Source organism: Schistocerca piceifrons, chromosome 6, assembly GCF_021461385.2.
Source record: "Schistocerca piceifrons isolate TAMUIC-IGC-003096 chromosome 6, iqSchPice1.1, whole genome shotgun sequence".
NCBI classification, from domain to species: domain Eukaryota; kingdom Metazoa; phylum Arthropoda; class Insecta; order Orthoptera; family Acrididae; genus Schistocerca; species Schistocerca piceifrons.
This window is the reverse complement of record NC_060143.1, coordinates 270,121,461-270,139,530: the sequence shown is the minus strand read 5'-3', so window position 1 is coordinate 270,139,530 and position 18,070 is coordinate 270,121,461.

Below are 18,070 nucleotides of genomic sequence, written 5' to 3'. Positions count from 1 at the left end.
CATAACACATCAAAAGACGTCAGTAGCCAGGGTAGAGCATACTAAGTATTGGGTGTACATATACATGAGATTCTTAATTGGAAAAGTCATATTTTGGATCCCCTAAAGCGACTAGGTCCAGCAACTTTTGCAATCAGAATAATTGTCAATTTTGAGGATGTAGAAATTATTAAGCTAACATACTTTGCATACTTCCAGTCTCTGACGTCATAGGGAATAATATTCTAGGGCAACTCAACACTTAGGCGAAAGGTATTCACTGCTCAAAAGAAAGTAGTTAGAGTAATGTGTGGGGTTCATAGTCGCACATCTTGTAGGCATCTGTTTAAAAGGTTAGGATTTCTTACAATTGCTTCACAGTACATTTACTCAGTAATGAAATTTTTTCTCAACAACATGGACCAGTATAAAATCAACAGCGACATTCATGATTACAATACCAGAAAAAAGAAAGACCTACACTATCCTTTACTTAGCCTATCTTTGGCACGGAAAGGGGTAAAATATTCTGCTATAAAACTTTTTGATAAATTACCAGATGAAATAAAATGTCTGACAGACAGCAGTAATAGTTTCAAAAACAAATTGAAATCATACCTTCTTTTATACCGTAGATGAATTCTTGAATATGAGTAAATAAATGTGGATATATAATATATGCATTTTGTGTGTATAACACTATAATGCAAAAAAATTGTTTCCTGTGCGTATTTCTTGTGCATTTGACACGTTCAACATCTTAACGGTTTTCCGTGCCATTGATCAATGGAACACGTAATTAACTAACTAACTAACTTCAGTCATGTTGGTACTGCAGTGACTGTCTTAAAAAAATGGTTCAAATGGCTCGGAGCACTATGGGGCTTAAGATCTGTGGTCATCAGTCCCCTAGAACTTAGAACTACTTAAACCTAACTAACCTAAGGACATCACCCACATCCATGCCCGAGGCAGGATTCGAACCTGCGACCGTAGCGATCACGCGGTTCCAGACTGAAGCGTCTAGAACCGCACGGCCACAGCGGCCGGCTGACTGTCTTATGTCCATAGGAATGTCTTCCGAGAACTGCGACAGCTGCATATTCTTGAGAACTCGTGATACTTGAGTGTATTCTGAGTCCCATTAATAAAACAGCGACCAATGATGTGGGTCTTGAAAAATGCGCTCCAAACGTTGTCAGAGTCCAAGAGCGTTGTTTTCATCCTCGTCTTTGAGTCAGTGTGGATTTTCAAGTGACGATTAGTGCACATTGCGAAGACTAACTTGCTTGATTCTACCTTCAACAAAATTTTACATAGATTTGCGGCATCACTTTGCACTTTTCATAGTTAGCGTTCGGAGAACCGTAACTAGTTTTGCAAGTCTTTGTCACGAAGCCGAAGTGCAGCGAAATGTGAAGAGGTTGAAATGCGAGGGTGTGAAGTGCTCGCAGACAATCTTGTAATGATCCCTCTTGTACTTTGGAGAAACCGAACAAATGTGAGCTCTTATCTCTTTTACGTCATTGCAATAATTGTTACCACGTAGAGCACATCTCTATTAGACTTTTTTGGAATCAGCTGTGTTCTTTTCTTGTACCTATTACGACGTTATGGATCTTCTGTCAGCCAGAAAAGAAAATTATTTTTACTTAAGTGATCTGATTTTGCCTCAAATACTTTGAAGATGTTCCACGGCTGAAACTGGTAGATATTGAGGTTAAAATACAATGATGTGATGGTTAACAAGCGTTTCTTCGATACTTATACAACTAGTGGCAGTTGGAAGGGAATATGAGGCTCTGGACGGGATTGTTATGGAAGGGTACTTTGTAAAAGTTTTCCTCAACATAAAGATTAACATATATCCCTTGTCTTCGTTGATCCATTATGGACCGTGGGACGACGGCTGGCATGAACCTCTTGATTCAATAATTTACCAACAGCCGTATGTATTGTAGAAATTTATTTTATTTTATGAACTTCTATGTGCTAGTAGTTTCGGCATTACATTGATGCCATCTTCAGGCCCCCCTCGTCATAGTCGTAAAATCGCTATACACGGAAGGAGCCATATAAGTTGATCCGTGAATCAATTGTCCTGCGACAGCTCTTGGTGGAGGCCCTAAAATCGTAACTGTGAGAGGTGTTTCTAGAACTACTAAATGGTGCAATCTGGTACCGCGAGAATCTAAGTCTCGCCTCTGAGGCAGAGAAACGTAGTGACAGCGTAGGAGCCAAACTACTAACGGGTTTCTCATCGGCGGTTAAGCCGTCACATGTGTACTTTCGTGTGACACTAGCTCAATTCTTGGGGAAACTACCATTGTTCTGGACTTCTTCCGTTGTTTGTCGTACATGTAGTCGCTCTTACAGGAAGCTTTCCTCTTATCACGAGCTGCGCGGCTCTGCTTCCTTCCGACCTATTATTTGTCTGTGTGTGGAGTTTTCCCGGCAGTCTAAAGACTTTTACCCGTCCAGCAGCTAGATCTACTACATTGTTACAGGATCGTGGTAAAATGTAGCATCACCTACAGCTTCACCTGTACCTGTTCGCCAATTATTCGCGACGCCATACACGTTTAAGAAGTTATGTCAGATATTGTTGCATTTGGATGAGCCGCCATGGGTGGCCGAGCGGTTCAAGTCGCTACAGTCTGGACCGCGCGACCGCTACGATCGCAGATTCGAATCCTGCCTCGGGCATGGGTGTGTGTGATGTCCTTAGGTTAGTTAGGTTTAAGGAGTTCTAACTTCAAGGGGACTGATAACCTCAGACGTTAAGTCCCATAGTGCTCAGAGCCATTTGAACCATATGGATGAAACGCTGCAGTAAGTTGTGGGTTCTTTCAAACACCTCCGTTGTTGTTGTTGTGGTCTACAGTCCTGAGACTGGTTTGATGCAGCTCTCCATGCTACTCTATCCTCTGCAAGCTTCTTCACCTCGCAGTACCTACTGCAACCTACATCCTCCTGAATCTGCTTGGTGTATTCATCTCTTGGTCTCCCTCTACGGTTTTTACCCTCCACGCTGCCCTCCAATACTAAATTGGTGATCCCTTGATGCCTCAGGACATGTCCTACCAACCGATCCGTTCTTCTAGTCAAGTTGTTATTTATATATTTTTATTTATTTATTTATTTTTCCGTGGGACCAAATTAAGGAGAAGTCTCCATGGTCATGGAACGAGTCAATACATGAAATTATAACACGATATGAGAAACATATAAAATGAAATATAAAACAACATATTCAGGAGACAAGTCGTAAGTTTAAATAAAGAAAATCAACAATGTAACACTGGAATTTGCTTAATTTTTTACCTCTTCCAGGAGTTCATCGACAGAATAGAAGGAGTGAGCCATGAGGGAACTCTTCAGTTTAGACTTAAAAGAGTTTGTGCTACTGCTAAGATTTTTGAGGTCTTGTGGTAGCTTATTGAAAATGGATGCAGCAGAATACTGCACTCCTTTCTGCACAAGAGTCAAGGAAGTGCATTCCACATGCGGATTGGACTTCTGCCTAGTATTAACTGAGTGAAAGCTGCTAACTCTTGGGAATAGGCCAATGCTGCTAACAAAACGACATTAAAGAAAATATATACTGTGAGGGCAATGTCAGAATTCCCAGACTATTGTATAGGGGTCCACAAGAGGTTCTCGAACTTACACCACATATAGCTCGATCAGCCAGTTTTTGAGCCAAAAATACCCTTTTTGAATCAGAAGAATTACCCCAAAAAATAATACCATACGACATAAGCGTATGAAAATATGCGAAGTCGACTACTTTTCGTGTTGAAGTGTCACTTATTTCAGATACTGTTCTAATGGTAAATAAATCAGTATTTAGTTTCTGAACAAGATCCTGGACATGGGCTTTCCACAAGAGCTTACTATCTATCCGAACGCCTAGGAACTTGAACTGTTCCTTCTCGCTTATAATATGCCCATTCTGTCTGATCCAAATATCGGTTCTTGTTGAATTGTGAGTTAGAAACTGTAAAAACTGAGTGCTACTGTGATTTAGCATCAAATTATTCTCCACAAGCCACGAACTTATTTAATGAACTACATTATTTGATACTGTTTCAATATTACACACAAGATCCTTCACTACCAAGCTGGTGTCATCAGCAAACAGAAATATTTTTGAATCACCTGTAATACTAGAAGACATATCATTTATATATATAAGAAACAGCTGTGGTCCCAGCACTGACCCTTGGGGAACGCCCCAGTTAACAGTGCCCCATTGGGACTGAACATCACTACCACTCTCAATATTGCGGAGAATTACCTTTTGCTTTCTGTTCTTAAAGTAATAGGCGAGACAATTGTAAGCTACTCCCCTTACTCCATAATGGTCCAACTTCTGCAGTAGTATTTTGTGGTCAACACAGTCAAAAGCCCTCGTTAAATCAAAGAAAACACCTAGCGTTCGCAACCTTTTATTTAATCCGTCCAAAACCTCACAGAGAAAAGAGAATATAGCATTTTCAGTTGTTAAACCATTTCTAAAACCAAAATGAACATTTGACAGCAAATTATGCGGATTTAAATGCCCCAGTAACGTTGTATATACAACCTTCTCGGTAACTTTAGCAAACACCGATGGCATAGAAATAGGTCTAAAATTGTCAACATTATCAATCTCTCCATTTTTATAAAGTGGCTTCACTACCGAATACTTTAATCGGTCAGGAAACCGACCACTCCTAAAGGAAAAGTTGCAGATATGGCTAAGTACTGGGATAACATACATAGAACAATACTTCAGTATTCTTCTAGAAACCCCATCATATCCATGAGAGTTCTTGGTCTTTAGTGATTTAATTATTAAATCAATCTCTCTCTTGTCACTATCATGGAGGAGCATTTCACGCAACGGTCTCGGAGCACTTTTTTCTAAGAGCGCTATATGATTCCCTGTTGGGACTAGGTTTCTGTTTAGTTCACCTGCTATATTCAGAAAGTGATTATTAAATACTGTACATATATGCGACTTATCAGTAACACGGACATTCCCACTACGCACTGATTCTATATCCTCGACCTGTCTCTGCAGACCAGCCACTTCGTGTACGACTGACCATATGGTTTTAATTTTATCCTGAGGCTTAGCTATTCTATCTGCATACCAAATACTTTTTGCCTTCCTAATAACATTTTTAAGCACCTTAAAATACTGTTTGTAATGGGCTGCTGCGTTTAGATTTTGACTGTTTCTGACGTTTTGATATAATTGCCACTTTGTTCTACAAGTTATTCTTATCCCTCTAGTCAGCCACCCAGGCTGCCTGTTCGTGCTAGTACCCTGTTTTGAAAGTTCTAACGGAAAGCAGCTTTCAAAGAGCACGAGAAAAGTCTTGAGAAAAGCATTATATTTATCGTCTTCTGTATCAGCGCTATAAACATCTTGCCACTCTTGTTCCTTGATAAGGTTTACGAAGGCCTCTACAGCAACTGGATCAGCTTTCCTAAACAGCTGATGACTATATTTAACACGTGTTGCAGCACAAAAATCTTTTAGAGTTAAAATTTGTGCATCATGATCTGAAAGGCCATTGACCTTTTTGCTAACAGAATGCCCTTCTAGTAATGAGGAATGAACAAAAATGTTGTCTATGGTTGTTCTACTTTTCCCTTGCACTCTCGGTGGATAGAATACGGTTTGCATAAGATAATATGAATTAAGGTGGTCTACCAGCATCCTCTTCCTTGAACAATCACTTACACAATTAATATTGAAGTCACCATATATAACTAACTTTTTGTATTTCCTATAAAGTGAACCAAGAACTTCCTCTAGCTTTAGCAAAAATGTTGTGAAATTGGAGTTTAGGGATCTATAAATAGCAACAGTTAGAAGCTTAGCTCCATTAAATTTAAACACACCTGCACAACATTCAAACACCTTTTCAGTGCAGTACTTTGAAACATCAATTGACTCAAACGGGATGGCGTTTTTCACATACATGGCCTCTCCCCCACACCGCAAAGAGCTCCTCAAAAAGCTGCCAGCCAACCTATTTCCTGGTAAAGGTAGCCTCTGAATTATCTCCTTATTTAAGAAGTGTTCAGATGCATCACTAATTTCAGAGTCAACATCTATAAGCAGTTCACTAACTTTATCTCTAATACCTTGTATATTTTGATCAAATATACTAATTCCCTCATTACTCGGATAACTAAGCTTTGTCAAAAGTCGTTCTTCTGTTAGAGAGACTTCCCTTAACCAGGAATACCTATTAGCCGACTTCAATCTAAAAAAGGTGCAGCTTTAACACCCACTACTGCAGGAATTTTCCCATGAGTCATCCCACCAACCCCACCTATGCTGTGCCACAAAGTTTTCTTCTCCCCAATCCTATTCAATACCTCCTCATTAGTTATGTGATCTACCCACCTAACCTTCAGCATTCTTCTGTTGCACCACATTTCGAAATCTCCCATTCTCTTCATGTCCAAACTGTTTATCATCCATGTTTCACTTCCATACATGGCTATATTTCATACAAATACTTTCGGAAAAGACTTCCTGACACTTAAATCTATACGCGATGTTAACAAATTCTTCATCTTCAGAAACGCTTTCCGTGCCATTGCCAGTCTACATTTTATATCCTCCCTACTTCGACCATCATCAGTTATTTTGTTTCCCAAATAGCAAAACTCATCTACTACTTTAAGTATCTCATTTCCTAATCTAATTCCCTCAGCATCACCAGAGGTAACTCGACCACATTCCATTATCCTCGTTCTGCTTTTATTGATGTTCATCTTATATCCTCCTTTCAAGACACTGCCCATTCCGTTCAACTGTTCTTCCAAGTCCTTTGCTGTCTCTGACAGAATTTCAGTGTCATCGACGAACCTCAAAGGTTTTGTTTCTTCTCCATGGCTTTTAATTCCTACTCCGAATTTTTCTGATGTTTCCTTCACTGCTTGCCCAATATACAGATTGAGTAAATCGGAGAAAGGCTACAACCCTGTCTCACACCCTTCCGAACCACTGCTTACCTTTCATGTCCTTCGACTCTTATAACTGCCATCTGCTTTCTGTACAAATTGCAAATAGCCTTTCGCTCCCTGTATTTTACCCCTGCCATCTTCAGAATTTGAGAGTATTCCAGTCAACATTGTCAAAAGCTTTCTCTAAGTCTACAAATGCTAGAAACATAGGTTTGCCTTTCCTTAATCTAGCTTCTAAGACAAGTCGTAGGGTCAGTATTACCTCACGTGTTCCAATATTTTTACGGAATCCAAACTGATCTTCCCCGAGGTCGGCTTCTACTAGTCTGTAAGTAATTCGCGTTAGTATTTTGCAGCAGTGACTTATTAAACTGATAATTCGGTCATTTTCACATCTGTCAACACCTGCTTTCTTTGGAATTGGAATTATTATATTCTTCTTGAAGTCTGAGGGTATTTCACCTGTCTCGTACATTTTGCTCACCAGACGGTAGAGGTTTGGCATGACTGGCTCTCCCAAGGCTGTTAGTAGTTCTAAGGCAATGTTGCCCACTCCGGGGGCCTTGTTTCGACTCAGGTCTTTCAGTGCTCTGTCAAACTCTTCACGCAGAATCATATCTCCCATTTCATCTTCATCCACATCCTCTCCCATTTCCATAATATTGTCCTCAAGTACATCGCCCTTGTATAGACCCTCTATATACTCCTTTCACCTTTCTGCTTTCCCTTCTTTGCTTAGAACTGGGTTTCAATCTGAGATCTTGATCTTCATACAAGAGGTTCTCTTTTCTCCAAAGGTCTCTTCCATTTTCCTGTAGGCTGTATCTATTTTACCCCCAGTGAGACAAGCCTCTACATCCTTACATTTGTCCTCTAGCCATCCCTGCTTAGCTATTTTGCACTTCCTGTCGATCTCAATTTGATACGTTTGTATTCCTTTTTGCCTGCTTCGTTTAGTGCATGTTTATATTTTCTCCTTTCATCAATTAAATTCAATATTTCTTCTGTTCCCCAAGGATTTCTACTAGCCCTCGTCTTTTTACCTACTTGATCGTCTGCTGCCTTCACTACTTCATCCCTCATAGCCACCCATTCTTCTTCTACTGTATTTCTTTCCCCCCATTCCTGTCAATTGTTCCCTTATGCTCTCCCTGAAACTCCGTACAACCTCTGGTTTAGTCAGTTTATCCAGGTCCCATCTTCTTAAATTCTCACCTTTTTGCAGTTTGTTCAGTTTTAATCTACAGTTCATAACTAATAGATTGTGGTCAGAGTCCACATCTGTCCCTGGAAATGTCTTACAGTTTAAAACCTGGTTCCTAAATCTCTGTCTTACCATTATATAATCTATCTGAAACGTGTCAGTATCTCCATTCTTCTTCCATGTATACAACCTTTTTTTATGGTTCTTGAACCAAGTGTTAGCTATGATTATGTTTGTGCAAAATTCTACCAGGCGGCTTCCTCTTTCATTTCTTACCCCCAATCCATAGTCACCTACTACGTTTCCTTCTCTCCCTTTTCCTACTACCGAATTCCAGTCACCCATTACTATTAAATTTTCGTCTCCCTTCACTATCTGAATAATTTCTTTGATTGCATCATACATTTCTTCAATTTCTTCGTCATCTGCAGAGCTAGTTGGCATATAAACTTGTACTGCTGTAGAAGGCGTGGGCTTCGTGTCTATCTTGGCCACAATGGCGCTTTCACTATGCTGTTTGTAGTACCATACCCGCACTCCTATTTTTTTATTCATTATTAAACCAACTCCTGCATTACGCCTATTTGATTTTGTTTTTATAACCCTGTACTCACCTGACCAAAAGTGTTGTTGCTCCCACCACCGAACTTCACTAATTCCCACTATATCTAACTTTTACCTATCCATTTCCCTTTTCAAATTTTCTAAGCTACCTGCCCGATTATGGGATCTGACATTCCACACCGTTGGGTGGCTTGCGGAGTATAAATGTAGATGTAGATCCGTAGAACACCAGTTTTCTTTCTCCTGATAACGACGTCCTCTTGAGTAGTCCCCGCCCGGAGATCCGAATGGGGGTCTATTTTACCTTCGGAATATTTAACCCAAAAGGACGCCATCATCATTTAACCATACAGTAAAGCTGCATGCCCTGGGAAAAATTACGGCTGTAGTTTCCCCTTGCTTTCAACCGTTCGCAGTACCAGCCCAGCAGGGCGTCTATCTTATCACTGTGGCAAGCAAGCCTCCCCACCAACTGCAAGGTCCATGGTTCATGGGGGGGGACACCTCCGTATCACGTTGCAAATCTGGACAAGACTGTACAGTTCGCTACTCCAGTTCATGAAAGTAGTCAACGTAGCTGTGAAACGACCCCTTTTACAAAAATCCATAGGACTGAAATCAGCCCATCTACGAGGCCAAGGTACAGGCCCTATGTATCTAGGACGACATTCGCACTTTATATGTCATACATCGGAAGCAAAATGTCGCAGTGCCCCATCATGGAAGTTTCACATTCTCCAACTATAGACTAGGGATGCAATACTTACTTTTACTTTCAAGTGCTTCTCCATTCTTCATAAGATGTCCGGTATTCCCATTTGCCAGCTTTCTCGATCGTGGCAGTCTTCCTCTATCAGATCTCTCTCTTTCTCTCGCTCTCATCGTTGGAGCTACTCCCTCTCTCCCTGTTAGTTGCGGCCGTCTGCGCTTCCTCCTTCCTGGCGGCGACCATTCTAGGACTGCTTTTGGCCATCGGCCTTGCTCAATTCGCCGTACATGGCCATAACGTAGAAGAGCTCTGTTCTCAATTCCTCCCTAATTTCCCTATTTCTTCTTTGCTCTGTAGTGGATAGCCTGGCTGCCTTCATTATTCCATCAATTTCTGCTGCCCGTACTTTGCTTGTCTGCTGCTCCCCTGGAATCCTGCACGTACTTTAGTTTGCTTTCCACAGCCATTTACAGAACACTCTTCTTTGTTTCTTTTACTGTTGCCGGGTTCCAGAGAACTCTATTTAGGATTTTAATTGCTCCTCTTGTCTGTTCGATCCTACATTCCACATCTGCTTCTCAGATTTTTGAGGAATAAATAACTGATTCTAAGTATTTAAAATTCTTTACAGCTTTAACAGTTCCTTGCCGCATTGCTATATACTTTTCATCTCCTCCCACTACTAAATATTGTGTTTTGCTCATATCTGCTATAAGCCCGCCTCGTTAATGGCGGTTCCCCCCCCGTCGGAGGTTCGAGTCCTCCCTCGGGCATGGGTGTGTGTTTTGTCCAAAGTGTTAGTTAAAGTTAGATTAAGTAGCGCGAAAGCCTAGGGACCGATGACCTCAGCAGTTTGGTCCCACAGTCCTTACCGTAAATTTCCACATTTCTTCGTTAATGCTACCATTAACTTGACAACCTCTCTATTTTTTGCTATCAGTACTTGATCATCGACAAGTAATAATGAGTGAATAGTACCTGCGTGTGACTGGTGACTGATTCCACTGTTCCAGCATATATCTCATATATATTTTAAACAGAGTCGGTGACGTAGTGCAGCCCTGTGTAAATCCTTCCGATGATGTGAATGTCTCACTCAACTTTCTCCCTACTTTAACTGCACCATACGATTGGTGGTGTATTGTCTGAACTGGTGATGGTGATGTTGTGTTTCTACGTCTGTATACTCCACTGCTCCCTACAATGCGTTGTTGGGTACAGAATCACAGATATTTTCTAAATCCACAAATATTAGGTGTACTTCTTGACACTTCGAATACACCTCCTCCTTTGTCTAAGTCTACAGATATGATCCATACAAGAACGTCCAACTGTAAGTCTGCTGATAGATGTCGTAACACGAATTTCCCATCTCTATTTTGGTGCTTGTTGTTTCTTTCTTATAGAGAGTAAATATGTATGATATACCACAAGGAAGAAATACGAGCGGAAGTAGGTGCTAACTTAAAGGGAAGTTACTGCGACAGTGTCTCATACTGTAGTAAGTGGTGGCTCGGAACCTTGCAGTTATCTCGAAAGTAGCTCGTTTGTGGACGTACACATTTGGAAAACATTTTCTTCTTTTGTCTTAAAGGGGCAACGACCTTGCCGCAGTGGATACGCCGGTTCCCGTTAGATCACCGAAGTTAAGAGCTATCGGGCATGGTCGGCACTTGGATGGGTGACCATCCAGGCAGCCGTGCGCTGTTGCCATTTTTCGGGGTGCACTCAGCCTCGTGATGCCAATTGAGGAGCTACTCGACCGAACAGTAGCGGCTCCGGTCAAGAATACCATCATAACGACCGGAAGAGCGGTGTGCTGACCACACGCCCCTCCTATCCGCCTCCTCCAATGAGGATGACACGCTGGTCGGATGGTCACGGTAGGCCACTCGTGGCCTGAAGACGGAGTGCTCTATTCTATTAAATTCTCAACTTCGTTAGTTTTCGCTATTAGTTGTGATGAAATTGTACAGTCAATAAAAATGAAACTATAGAGTCATATGTAATTCAATGTGGCTTCTTCTTAATCCTCTCTAAGATGTAGAAGAATTCTTGCACTGGTTCATATTACGCTAAACAACAACAACAACAACAAAAACTGACACGCTTGATCCTGTTGCGACTGCTCCGAAGTGCTTCCGAAAATGTGTGCATCACTTTACGACTTCATAAACGCGTCGATTTGTGTGGTGACGCCCTCGTTTACAGGCCACGAGAACGCAGCTTAGCTGTTAGAATCGTTGGAAGAGAAGGTGAGTATTTGCCGAACGACTGCATTTGACACGAATCCCCACAGACACGTCATCTTCCCCTTCTCGATGCCTTTGTGGGTCTACCTTACTCCTCCTTCAGCCAGTGTATTAACGGACTGGAGGCTGTGGCGCTGATACTGGATTAAGAGGCGGGACGACAAGATAGCTGGCAGTGCTGGGAGCCGTGTGGCCGCCGTTACGGCCGGTGACACGTTTACGGCGCAGATCGGACGCTTAACGACCGCAGCAACACAGCAGCACCGATAAAACGCTATCGCGACATTATCTGTCCATTAAGACGCGCCGGAATGCCTCGGAACAGGTAACGCCTCACTACGCCGCGTCTGGTCGGGTCAGGAAACTTCTCGACGGGACTTGTCTGCACTGGTAAGACAACGCCTGCAGACCCGTATCAGCCCAGTCGGAACGGCGAGATTCCTCAAACACTTTCAAAGCCTCAGCCATAGGCATTTCAAAACGCCGTCTCCTTCTTAGGGCTAGGATACACGACAGATCCTGTTGCTCTTAGACAGTTCGGTACTCCGACAGTACTCGCACAACTTGCAGTATGGGCGAATTTGCACTGATAGTTACTATCTGACAGTACCCAGCGAGTGTTTCATGCAAGTGACTGAGAGTCCAGCGAGAGCGGATGTCGGAAGAGTTTACACGCACAATGAAATTTTCACTCTGCAGCGGAGTGTTCGCTGATACGAAACTTCCTGGCATATTGCCAGCCGGGGCGGCCGAGTGGTTCTAGGCGCTACAGTCTGGAACCGCGCGACCGCTACGGGTCGCAGGTTCGAATCCTGCCTCGGGCATGGGTGGGTGTGATGTCCTTAGGTCAGTTAGGTTTAAGTAGTTCTAAGTTCTAGGGGACTGATTACCACAGCAGTTAAGTCCCATAGTACTCAGAGCCACTTTAACCATCCTTTTTTTTCCGCGAGAGAGCTTCCGTGAAGTTTTGAAGTTTGGAATGTGGGATACGAGGTACTGGCGGAATTGAAGCTGTGGGGACGGGTCATGAGTCGTGCTTGGCTTGCTCAGATGGTAGAGCACTTGCCTGCGAAAGGCAGAGGTCTCGAGTTCGAGTCGAACCGCGCGACTGCTACGGTCGCAGGTTCGAATCCTGCCTCGGGCATGGGTGTGTGTGATATCCTTAGTTTAGTTAGGTTGAAGTAGTTCTAAGTTCTAGGGGCTGATGATCTCAGATGTTAAGTCCCATAGCGATTGGAGCCATTTGAACCATTTCGAGTCCGAGTCTCGGTCCGCTACAGAGTTTTATAGTGCTAGGAAGTTTCATATCAGTGAACACTCCGCTGCAGAGTGAAAATTTCATTCTATAATCATCTCTCTGGCTGTGGTAAAGCCATGTCTCCCCATTTTTTTCTTCCAGGAGTGCTGGTTCTGCAAAGTTCGCGGGAGAACTTCTGTGAAGTTTCGCAGGAGAGCTTCTGTAAAGTTTGGAAGGTAGGAGACGAGGTACTAGCAGAAGTAAAGCTGTGAGGACGGGGCGTGAGTCGTGCTTGTGTAGCTCAGTTGGTAGAGCACTTGCTCGCGAAAGGCAAAGGTCCCGAGTTCGAGTCTCGGTCCAGCACACAGTTTTAATCTGCCAGGAAGTTTCAACTTCAGCGAAGTTCGGGAGGTAGGAGGCGAGGTACTGACAGAGTTGAAGCGGTGGGGACGGGTCGCGGCTGGGTAGCTGACATTGTAGAGCACTTGTCTGCAATAGGCAAAGGTTCTTTAGATCGAGTCTCGCTTCGGCACACAGTTTTAATATGCCACGGAGTTTCGGTTTATACACAGTCGGGTGAGTGTGTCTGTGAGACTTGAGAGATCAGTCTAAGCGAGATTTTACCTGTCGTAGTTCCGTCCGTGAAAGAGGAGGGTGAAATGGAAGAATGACGAGCTGCAGCTGCACTATTAATACTTTTGGGAGCTAAGAGAAAAACGTAAGCGACCGGTCTCCTTTTTTATAAAAGCGCAGGTAGGCAGCGGGATAATTTTATAGCATGTAAGAATCTCACTGTAGAGCTTGTGGTGGTAAATCCACACCAATATCGAAATTTTACGAGAATAATAGCTATGGGGATGGAAGAAATACTCTTCGCAGTTTGACCCAACATTGCAAATCTAGATACTGTTATGCGTAAATCTCTTATGGTTGTGACAGTAATATTTCTAGAATCAGCTAAGTCTATTCTCTATAATATTTCGTAACAACTGCAGTGAAATGACGTTACAACAATTTCATCTTGGTACCAAATACCTGCCAAATGGGCAGGCATCTGATAAATAAAGCATTTCCAGAGATACATTTATCTGAACATTTTTAGTTCTACTGACTTAAGGAACCACTCAGAAATTCACGAAGGTTCATTCAGTACTCAATATAATAATATAATCAATAAATACTACGTCATATAACATTATAGATACATGTGTATTACGTGCAATTAATTCCAAAAGATTACTTTCAAACGTAGCTTCACTTGTTTCTCCATGTTAATTATTTTGTTATAAAATCCTCGAACTGTGAAAATTATAGTAAAAGTCTCCTGTGCATATGTTATAAACTGCGGCCATTTCAGGCTACAAACTTTGCATCTTATCCCAGTCTCTGTAGTTCAGTGACTGTAGATTCCATAACACTGGCCTCCCCTCTTAGAAACTAAACAAATCCACAACATCGTCCTCAGCCACTTTCTGGCAGCCTTCTTCATCACTTTTTTGCCGACATTTCGCTGACATTCACTCACAATGCGTACTCGTCGGAACAGTTGCCACAATTGTCCCGTCACTGCCTGTGCACGTTTATGAAGCACATTGTTGAAGTGTTGCTGTGTTATTATAGTTGGAATCACTAACGCTGCCCGTCGAGTTTAGGCTAGTTCTGCGCATCGACGTCACGTATCCTCCGACAGCCAATGAGCGTTCAGAAGTGTTCCGAGCACACAGCTCTGAATGCCGTAGCTAATGCGAGCATTCAGCATGATAGTACGAGTTGTTCAGTGAATTTCTATTCCATTTGTTGCGAGTTGTCATCGCTGATGGTGGTGGTAAGTGATAAATTCTGCATAAGCAGACGAGAGACATAATCTGCAGCATTTACGGCTTCCTTCAAGCGGAAAGCACGCGCATGCGCGAACTGCAACTGTTGCATGGAATCACCAACAACACAGTCACCGTCCGTGCGCGAAACGCCATCATCCGTGAATCGGATATAATTTGGGATCCAGTCTTTTCAGTGACCTATTTTTTATTTTCGTTTCTCAGTTCTATATCGTATGTCTATAATGTTTTTATACGACTATGTTATTGGTTGCCTACCGTTGCTTAGTCCAGAACATTCGAAATAGGCTGTAAGTGCTGCTCGTTTGGGAGGTAAAACGGACTATTTCTTAGAAACATGACAGGGCCACATATTATGACTCAGGACATCCAGTTTCTTTTGTTTAATGTGTGTATAACTACAGCGAAATACCGGTTGATCAAAAAGTCAGTATAAATTTGAAAACTAAATAAACCACGGAATAATGTAGATAGAGAGGTAAAAATTGACACACATGCTTGGAATGACATGAGGTTTTTTTAGAACAAAAAAAAACAAAGTTCACAAAATGTCCGACAGATGGCGTTGGACAGCAAAACGTCAGTGACTGCGCATTACAATCGTGTATAAAAGGAGCTGTAATGAGAGGTTGAATCAGATGCGCCAGCAGTTGCAGCATGTTGACGTTACCTGAAAAGGCGCTTTTAGTGAAGCTGTATTATCATAATGGGGAATATACTAGTTCAGCATTACGATCCTATCGCCATAGGAAGGGAATTCGAACGGGTAAAGGTCCGTTGACAAATGCAGCTGTGGCGAGAATGATTTCAAAGTTCGAAGCGACGGGTTGTTCAGACGATAGACACCGTAATGGCCGACCGAGCACAGGACAGTTCAGGAAGAAATGGAGACTGTAGCGGGTTCGTCTTTGCACGGGGAAGTCAGCGCTCGTGCAGTCGCACGTCGCACCGGCATTCCATATATACTCCTGGAAATTGAAATAAGAACACCGTGAATTCATTGTCCCAGGAAGGGAAAACTTTATTGACACATTCCTGGGGTCAGATACATCACATGATCACACTGACAGAACCACAGGCACATAGACACAGGCAACAGAGCATGCACAATGTCGGCACTAGTACAGTGTATATCCACCTTTCGCAGCAATGCAGGCTGCTATTCTCCCATGGAGACGATCGTAGAGATGCTGGATGTAGTCCTGTGGAACGGCTTGCCATGCCACTTCCACCTGGCGCCTCAGTTGGACCAGCGTTCGTGCTGGACGTGCAGACCGCGTGAGACGACGCTTCATCCAGTCCCAAACATGCTCAATGGGGGACAGATCCGGAGATCTTGCTGGCCAGGGTAGTTGACTTACACCTTCTAGAGCACGTTGGGTGTCACGGCATACATGCGGACGTGCATTGTCCTGTTGGAACAGCAAGTTTCCTTGCCGGTCTAGGAATGGTACAACGATGGGTTCGATGACGGTTTGGATGTACCGTGCACTATTCAGTGTCCCCTCGACGATCACCAGTGGTATACGGCCAGTGTAGGAGATCGTTCCCCACGCCATGATGCCGGGTGTTGGCCCTGTGTGCCTCGGTCGAATGCAGTCCTGATTGTGGCGCTCACCTGCACGGCGCCAAACACGCATACGACCATCATTGGCACCAAGGCAGAAGCGACTCTCATCGCTGAAGACGACACGTCTCCATTCGTCCCTCCATTCACGCCTGTCGCGACACCACTGGAGGCGGGCTGCACGATGTTGGGGCGTGAGCGGAAGACGGCCTAACGGTGTGCGGGACCGTAGCCCAGCTTCATGGAGACGGTTGCGAATGGTCCTCGCCGATACCCCAGGAGCAACAGTGTCCCTAATTTGCTGGGAAGTGGCGGTGCGGTCCCCTACGGCACTGCGTAGGATCCTATGGTCTTGGCGTGCATCCGTGCGTCGCTGCGGTCCGGTCCCAGGTCGACGGGCACGTGCACCTTCCGCCGACCACTGGCGACAACATCGATGTACTGTGGAGACCTCACGCCCCACGTGTTGAGAAATTCGGCGGTACGTCTACCCGGCCTCCCGCATGCCCACTATACGCCCTCGCTCAAGTCCGTCAACTGCACATACGGTTCACGTCCACGCTGTCGCGGCATGCTACCAGTGTTAAAGACTGCGATGGAGCTCCGTATGCCACGGCAAACTGACTGACACTGACGGCGGCGGTGCACAAATGCTGCGCAGCTAGCGCCATTCGACGGCCAACACCGCGGTTCCTGGTGCGTGTGATCATTGCTTGTACAGCCCTCTCGCAGTGTCCGGAGCAAGTATGGTGGGTCTGATACACCGGTGTCAATGTGTTCTTTTTCCATTTCCAGGAGTGTACTACTGTTTGGTTGGCGCTTGTGTGTCAGTTTTTACCTCTTTATCTACATTATTCCGTGGTTTATAAAGTTTTCAAATTTATACTGACGTTTTGATCACCCAGTATATAATGTGGGTGTGGCAACGCCCAGAGTGTAAAATAAGGCACAAATCTGGTCTCTCAGTACTCTAAAAAGTACTGCCAGCCCTCTCCACAATACCGGAATAGGTTTTCTCGTCTGAGAGCTACGTTGAGCAGCCATCGACAGACAGAGGTTGCCGTCTACACGATAGTTCTTTCCACCTACACGAGTAGTCTCGACTCGCAGAGGGCGACGCAGCGCTGTTTACATGGAATGTGTTACTTGTAAAAGCTCTCAGAGACTAAAAATCTGTCATGCCTAGCTTTCACGGGGAAGGGGTATATCGGCAGTAGGCCGACTACGTTACACTTTCAGCTTGTCGTCATCGACCTGCGGGTTGCTTACCCTCGCACGCAGGTGTCATTCCTATGAAGACTATTTAAAAATACCACGAATGCATCGTGTGTTGTGGACACGGTACTGTATACAAACAGTCTGTTGATGCTCCGTTTATTACAAGCTCCACCATGGAGCAACAGCAAAGCTTCCGAGTATCGCGTGCGTCGGGGAATTGGCGGTGCTGCTTTCGAGGAAGCGAGTACCGTACCCATATCAGGTGGTCGCGAACTTATTTCTGCCAGTATGTCCACTTTTGGGACGGACAACGGCGTTGATCCGTCGTGACATGAAAGGAATGAGGCCTTGGTAGGTCGCTGGAGGGACTTGGGATTACATCTACACAAAGTCACCTAATTCCTGTAAATTCCGGGTATGAAGTTGGAGGAGGTGTGGGGGGGAGGTTGATGAGCTATGACGCCACGTACAATCACATTCCAGAAGTGTTCGATCGCGTACAGATCTGTCGAGTTCGGGGCCCAATA